Genomic DNA, 7,840 nt, shown 5'->3' with positions numbered 1-7,840 from the left:
CTCAGCGCTGGTTGACACCAGATGCATGCAAACCCTCATACACAAGAAATGTTGCACCGCATGGACGAAACAAGGTCGCAGTATTAACTGTTGGCAGAGGCTCACTGGTGTGCTGTGGGGTGTGCATTGTCCATATAAGCATTGGTGATGCCCCCCCCCCTAGTGGCCGGAATTGTCCGGGAATGAGCAAGGGGAGGAAGCCGCGGTGCCAGCACCCTCTCCAAAGCAATACTGAACAAGGCACTTCCTGTAGTGACAGTGCAAGTTGATAAGTGTAGGCACTCAGCGCTGGTTGACACCAGATGCATGCAAACCCTCATACACAAGAAATGTTGCACCGCATGGACGAAACAGAAGGTCGCAGTATTAACTGTTGGCAGAGGCTCACTGGTGTGCTGTGGGGTGTGCATTGTCCATATAAGCATTGGTGATGCCCCCCCCCTAGTGGCCGGAATTGTCCGGGAATGAGCAAGGGGAGGAAGCCGCGGTGCCAGCACCCTCTCCAAAGCAATACTGAACAAGGCACTTCCTGTAGTGACAGTGCAAGTTGATAAGTGTAGGCACTCAGCGCTGGTTGACACCAGATGCATGCAAACCCTCATACACAAGAAATGTTGCACCGCATGGACGAAACAGAAGGTCGCAGTATTAACTGTTGGCAGAGGCTCACTGGTGTGCTGTGGGGTGTGCATTGTCCATATAAGCATTGGTGATCCCCCCCCCCTAGTGGCTGTGAAGGTGTTGGTGGTCGACGGGAGCTTCTTGGCTACAACCTTCTCCTTGGAATGGACACTATTACACTGCCGGGTGGAATCACCGTGGACGGCGCTGGTGATGTCAGGGTTTCCCAACACAAGGAACCTGTCTGCGCGGCAATCACTCTTGATGAACCCGACTTCCACGCGGAATATGACAAGGGCACAAACACATGGACTGTGTCCTGGAAGTGGTTGGGTAACCAGCCACCAGTGTCCTTGCAGAATCGGCTGACAGAGTATCCCCTCCTGCATGGCTCATGGGGGTAGTACGAGGCAAAACTCGAGGTTTGGGTAGATAATGGCTGGCTAGTTCCATACCCATTTTTAAAAATGCTCCGGAGTATTACTATTTCTTTTGGCAAGCCGCAGAATAGTCTAAAAAATCTGCACCGTTAGTAAAATCAATTGTGCTCCCATTAAATTATTCAGAAACTTGATCCCTAATTGCAAATCCATTGCTACTTAGTCCCGCTATTACTGTGCTGAAGATGCTCGGTTCATTAAAAAAAAAACCTCTTAAATTACTTGAGAAAGATGCAATTGAACCAAGTTATTCTCCATGGTGCGCTGGAAGCAAGTGGTACTTTGAAGATCGCCATGTTAGCTTGTTGTATTCACGCTCGACCGGTGAATGCTGACGGGGATGCCCAGGCAATTTTTGTTCAGGCAAGAGTACCCTTCCTTTATGGGGAGCTTGCCTATCCTCCACCTTCCGGCTTTGTGTCACACTTTGCTGCGGTGGACAGCAGACAAATGTCTACCCTCATAGGAATACTAAAAATATTGCAACACTCTACCTAGAAGACAGGATCTGTGTTATAATTTCCAACAAACACCCTTTGAATAATCTGACAAAATAACTATAAAATACTTTTAAAAAAGACGATACTCATACAACTAATAAAGAATGGTTTACAACTAGCTGGAAAATACCTCTACATCAGCTAAATCCAATAAATTCTAATATACGTCTCAGCATATAACAAAGCATCCAACTGCCTGCACAAATATTTTTTAATTCATTGTCGAGATTTCAAAGACATGGGATACCACGCTGCCATTTTTCTTGTGCTTATGAAACGCTCGAAATTACTTGTTTTTAAACCGAAAAAGCATTTTACATTTAATAAAAACAGTAAAAACATATCCATCTAGGTAGAAAAGTAAGTTATCTGGCTTTTGGTAACATGTATCTGTTATATATATATATATATATATATATATATATATATATATATATATATATATATATATATATATATATATATATATATATGCATAGATAATCGTATAACGATTAGATCACTCTTTGACTGACGTAAATGAACATTTAAAATTAAAATGTTTAAATTCGACGTTAATTCACGCGGTTAATGGTAGCCGAATGGATTAGGTCTTCGCTAACCAAGCCAGAGATGTCTCATGATGCGGGGTTTGAATCGTTCGACTGGTATTAATCGTGACACCCTGCTCTGAAGATTCCCGAAAGGATGAAACACTAGTGTCTGTAGGAATTTAATTATTATAGTAAAAAAATAATTATGACAGCCCCTTTAAGAAATTCGTTTCTTATCGTTGAGCACTTTTAGTTGAATTAAAGTCGGTCAACTTAGCTCTTATGCATAGATCATCGTATAACGATTAAATCACTCTCTGGCTGACGTAAATGAACATTTAAAATTAAAATGTTTAAATTCGACGTTAATTCACGCGGTTAATGGTAGCCGAATGGATTAGGTCTTCGCTAACCGAGCCAGAGATGTTTCGTGATGCGGGGGTTTGAATCGTTCGACTGGTATTAATCGTGACACCCTGCACTGAAGATAAATGATGAAACACTAGTGTCTGTAGGTATTTAATTATTATAGTAAAAAAATAATTATATATATATATATATATGTATATATATATATATATATATATATACTGCTTCCTCGAATCTCTGTAAATTGTAAAACAAACACTAAAAGTTTTTTGTAGAATTTAATTACAAATTTTGATTGTTTTTATTTCTTGATTTTGTTATTTATTTTGTGACGAATTCTAGCTGAACTTTTGTATTTATTTTATTTTCTTTTGCTGTTCACCAGCCCATTTAACTGCACATTGCTAATTGGTTGCAGTAGTCAAAGTTGACTACTAGTCAACTTCATTTCTGGTTTGCCGAGGGACCATCTCTTAGGCAAGTTGATCACATGACTGATTTTATGAAAGGTTAAACCCACAACAACTAACCTTCTTTTTTCCTTGATTTTAAACTGACAAAAGTCCACATGGCTCGGATCAATCTCCAAACTATTCTCATGGGGCGCAAGAAAACTCACTCGTATGTATATACACTCTGTATACGCACATTCATTAGAAGAACATTTTATACAAATAAACAATGCACGAATTTAGACACGTATACATAAATAATATACACTCGTTTATATATACCCCAGACAATACAACAAGCCAACGCCAGAGTCATTCAACAAGTGACTGGTGAAGTTTCTCTGATCCCATGTTGTTTTGATGAAATATTTTGGAGATCGTGTCAGGTTGTTTCGACAGAGTTGCTTGGGACTGTGTCGAATGATTTCGATGAAGTTGTTTGGGATTTTGTTGTTTCATTTTGACCGAGGTGTTCAGAATTGTATCAATAGAGTGGTTTAGGATCGTGTCAAGTCATGTTAACGAAATTCGTCAAAACCGTGCCGGATCATATTGATAGAATTGGTTGAGCCTGTGCAATGTTGTGTCCATAGAAATCTTTGGTCCTGTGTCGGGTCGTATCAACGGGATTTTCCGCGTTGAGTCGTATAGATGGAAGCATTCGGTTTATGTTTATTGTCCAGTTGACTTGATGGTTGTCACAGTCATACTGTTGCATGTGATAACAATTTTTTCCCGTTTCTCTTCTCTTGTGAAACCGCAACATACACAGTGGCACAAAAACAGGAGAATCCACATGGCAACAAAAAAAAATGAAAGTAATACTTGTGGTTCAAGTAAAAATATGTATTTCCACTTCATTCGGCAGTTACTATCAACTACTACAAAACGTATGCCAAATTCAAAATTGGGAACAGACAAGGGAGGGCAGATAAACGTCAATGTGACGGCTGATATTCCTTGGTCTACAGGCATCACAAATTGGAACAAATACATAGAAGATAATGCAAAAGGCTGCTGCAAAATGGTGGGATCCCTCTACTGTGCTAGAAAATTAGATCTGACAATATCCTATATATCTACAAATTTACCATTTTCCTATGGATGGAATATTGTTGTCTTATATGAACTGGAGCATCAACCACTAGTCTCTCTCTCTGTCTCTCTCTCTCTGTCTCTCTCTGTCTCTCTCTCACTCACACACACACACACACACCATTTTAGACAGTGTCCAAAAAGTTTTCAATCTAATACGTCAAGTAGAATCAACCAGGCCCCAACCCCTGTCCGACTGCTACAAAGTTGCATCTTTATGCTTGTTTTCCAACAGAATTTGTTCTGATGAATTGATAGAATTGGTTCCCCCACCCCACCCCGCCGCTGACGTAAGTACCCCGACTACACCAACAAGCAGAAAAATCCCATCCATTCACTTTACATGCCCCCTAATGTCGGATGCTCTTTTACTCTGATAGTTACTTTCTTTGGCTGCTAGGTCTTTGGAATTCCCTCCCTTCATCCTGTCTCCCTGGCTGTATTAACGTGCAGAAATTTAAGTGCAATGTAAACAAACAAGTTGCTGCTCAACTCTCTGAGTGTGTTCCTGTTGTATCACAGTAGCTCCTTACCTCTCTGTAGTATTATGCCGTGTTGATGGTGAATAATAATAATAATAATAATAATAATAATAATAATAATAATAATAATAATAATTGAAAATACTATCTTAAAAAAAAGGGGGCACAGTCTTTAAACTGCAGTGCGTCTCCCGATGGGGGGTCACCTCAAACACACAAAAGGGAATAAATCTGAGAAATTAGAATCTCCTCTTCCGTTACACCTACTCTCCTGCCAGATCTGGAATCTCCCCAGCACCGAAAAATGAAGCTCATTTTGTAGTTTCAAGCTTCATGCGCACACAAGATTTTTCGAGAACGCACGTAATAAAATGCTGGCCGACATCTTTGTTTTTCCTTTTCTCGGCCTGAGTTCACTTGCTGCACACCCACGGTAAGACTTCTATTTTTCTTAGCTTCTGACCACACGCCCCCTGATCTCAAGATCATATTTCATAGTCTCTCATCCACTGTGGCGGTCACCTCTCTACTTGGCCCCTGAGGTGTCTCGTCCTCCTCCTGCTGCTGCACATTCCCCTCCATTGCTTCACCTTCCATTGGTCTGATGTCGAGAATATGCCTCGATACTCCGTCCACCACAATGTTGTTTCTGGTGTTCCTCCCAGTCACGCGACCTCTACTCCATTGTGTGGTGCAACGCGCCCCCGGTGGCTTCACCCATACCTCATCCCCGAGTTTAATGGTCCCTGTGGCCTCTGCCTCTCTGCTTGCTGGCTCAACCCTGGAATGTCTCCAGGAATATGTGAACGTTGACAGTTACGGAATCGTCTATGGCACTTGTCCCAATCTAGCCGACATGTTATAACAGAAGACAGCTTGCTCAGGTGAGGTGCCTCCTCTTCCTGCAACTCCCTTTATGGTGCAGTGGTTTCTCTCCACGATCCCATTGCCACTGCGTCTGTAGGCATCTCTGAAAAAATGTTGGATATTCCATTTTTTCATTACTTCCGTCACTGCGACTGACTTGATTGCAGTCCCATTGTCAGTTAACAGCTCTTCCACGGGACCTCACTCCAAAAACACCTCATCGAGGATTGCCGCTATTTCATTGCCTGTTCCTCCACATAGCTTCTTACATAGGGCAAATCGCCCAAGCCCGCAGTCAATCATGGTCAGTTAAAGTCCACCCCTGTAATGGGTGACATAAAATGCCAGTCTCTCCCAGGTCCCACTCACACCCAATTGACCAGCTTCATGTGTGCTTGGAGCAGGATCAATCAACTGACATCTGTTGCATGTCCTGACCACTTGCCTCACTTGCTCCTTGGTGACACTTAGGTCGACTTTCTTCACCAAGTACAACGTCCTCTCTACGCCCATATGGTGCAGATTGTGCAGCTCTCACATGCTAACATCATCTAGGTTCGATGCAGCAACAACATCTTTCTTTGGCACAAGCCAGCTCTTCTGCACTCTTGTGAGAGCATCTGCTCGGTTCTTCTCAGAAGCCACCATGTCTATGCAAAGCTTCAAACAAAACTCCTGCATCAGCTAAGCTAGCATCCCAAGCCTGCGCTTCACTAACATCTCTGCTGCCCCTTTAGTTCTTATCCTTTTTTCACTTGAAATGAGGGACTTTAGCCAAGCAAACACAGTGGCAGAGTCTGTTTTGATGCATATGTCATGCAGTCCACATTTCAAGACCAGATTGACCCCTTTGATTATCGCATCTAATTCTGCTACATTGATGTGGCTGACATCATTCTTCTTCCTTAACCAGGCCGCATCTTCTGCAACCACTCCTCCAACTTCCAAGACGAACCCTGTTGCAATGCTGCTTGCATCACACCACACGACTCCATCCAATGTTCGCGGTATGTTCCAGGTTCCCCAGACTGGGTCTTGCCATTCTGCTTCTTTCAGGAGCTCTTCCATCATGGCGACCGTTCTTCCTCCCATTTTATCATCCCATCCTCTTCCTTCGGCCTGCCTCTTTATGTAGCTGCATGCTGGTCTAAGCCAGCCAGCAACGGGGTAATGTCCAATCAACTTCCCACATATGGAAAAAAGTTCTCGTCTGTTGAGCTCTTGCTTTAGTTGCAGGATCTCGTTCCCCTTCGAAATTCTAGGCTGCCTGACGCACCTCGTTTCAGCCTTAGCCCCAAAGCAGCCCCTCCATCTAATTTTTCCGGCGCTTTGGCGACCAACCCAAACCTCTTCAAATGATCCACCACCTCCTTGGCAGTTACCAGAGTCTCATTCACCAGAATGTCGTCTATGTATGAACTCACTTCCCCATCTCCTTTTCCCATTGTTTCCAGAATCTTCCTGAGGATGGTTGACATGATCTTGGGTGCTGAATTCAACCCGAACCCCACTCGTGTAAGGCAGTAGGTTTTGCCTTTGTACCTGACTAACTGGGATTTCCAGAGCTTCTTGGCGATGCGGAGTTGCAAATAGGCAGAGTTTAGATCTACCAACGTAGACGCCCCATTCATCTGCCTCCATTCTCTGATAGTCTCACTGCACACATCTACGGTGTCACCTCCAGTATGGCAATTAACATGTTGGTTCAGCTCTCAGAAATCCAGGACCGGTCTTACTTTCCCTTTAGTTGATTGCAGAACAGCCATCAACGGCAAAATGCCCGACTCAACATCATCCGTCCAAGGCAGCAGTATGCTCTCACCAATCCATCGGTCCACTTCTTGTTCAAACTCCTTTCTCGCCCCTCCTCTAAGCGAATTAGTGTAGCATGCCACCCTGTTTGTCAGCGATGGCGCTCTGTGTTTCCATGCCCACTCCACAGTCCACTGCTCTCTGTCGAATTCGGCTCGGAAGTCCTGATCTTTGATCGACATTTTTCTTTCCTCCCCGGCGTTGTTGTTCCCTCCGGGAGCTTACTCTGTTACTGCGCACTCAGCTAGTCCGAACCTCACATTGTTGCATGTGATGGTAACGCCTCCAAGTCGGCATATCACATCCATTCCAATGATGGCTTGGACACAAGACACCAGATGATCGATGACAATTGCATGGTGTTTAGCAATATCAATAGTGACGGTCTTCCTCCCTCAACACTTCACTAACGACCCATCAAATGCCACTACTTCACCCTTCCCTTTCCATCTTCCGACCAGGGTCGTGTGCACCATTGTAGTGGTACAGCCAGTGTGTATCAGGTCCATAACTCCCCGTCCTTCCACCATGATCTTTTGCTTGGGCATCTGCTGTGAGTGCGCCACTATTCCCGAATCGGGGTGGCCGTTGGCGCTTCGGCTTCCCCTTGCCAGTTTCCCGAACTCGTGCATTTCACCGCTAAATAGCCTCTCCGATTGCATTTATAAC

Source organism: Euprymna scolopes, chromosome 16 (genome assembly GCF_053919585.1).
Source record: "Euprymna scolopes isolate OS-2025 chromosome 16, ASM5391958v1, whole genome shotgun sequence".
NCBI classification, from domain to species: Eukaryota; Metazoa; Mollusca; class Cephalopoda; order Sepiida; family Sepiolidae; genus Euprymna; species Euprymna scolopes.
The sequence above is the reverse complement of the archived record's forward strand: the minus strand, read 5'-3'. Positions refer to the sequence as shown.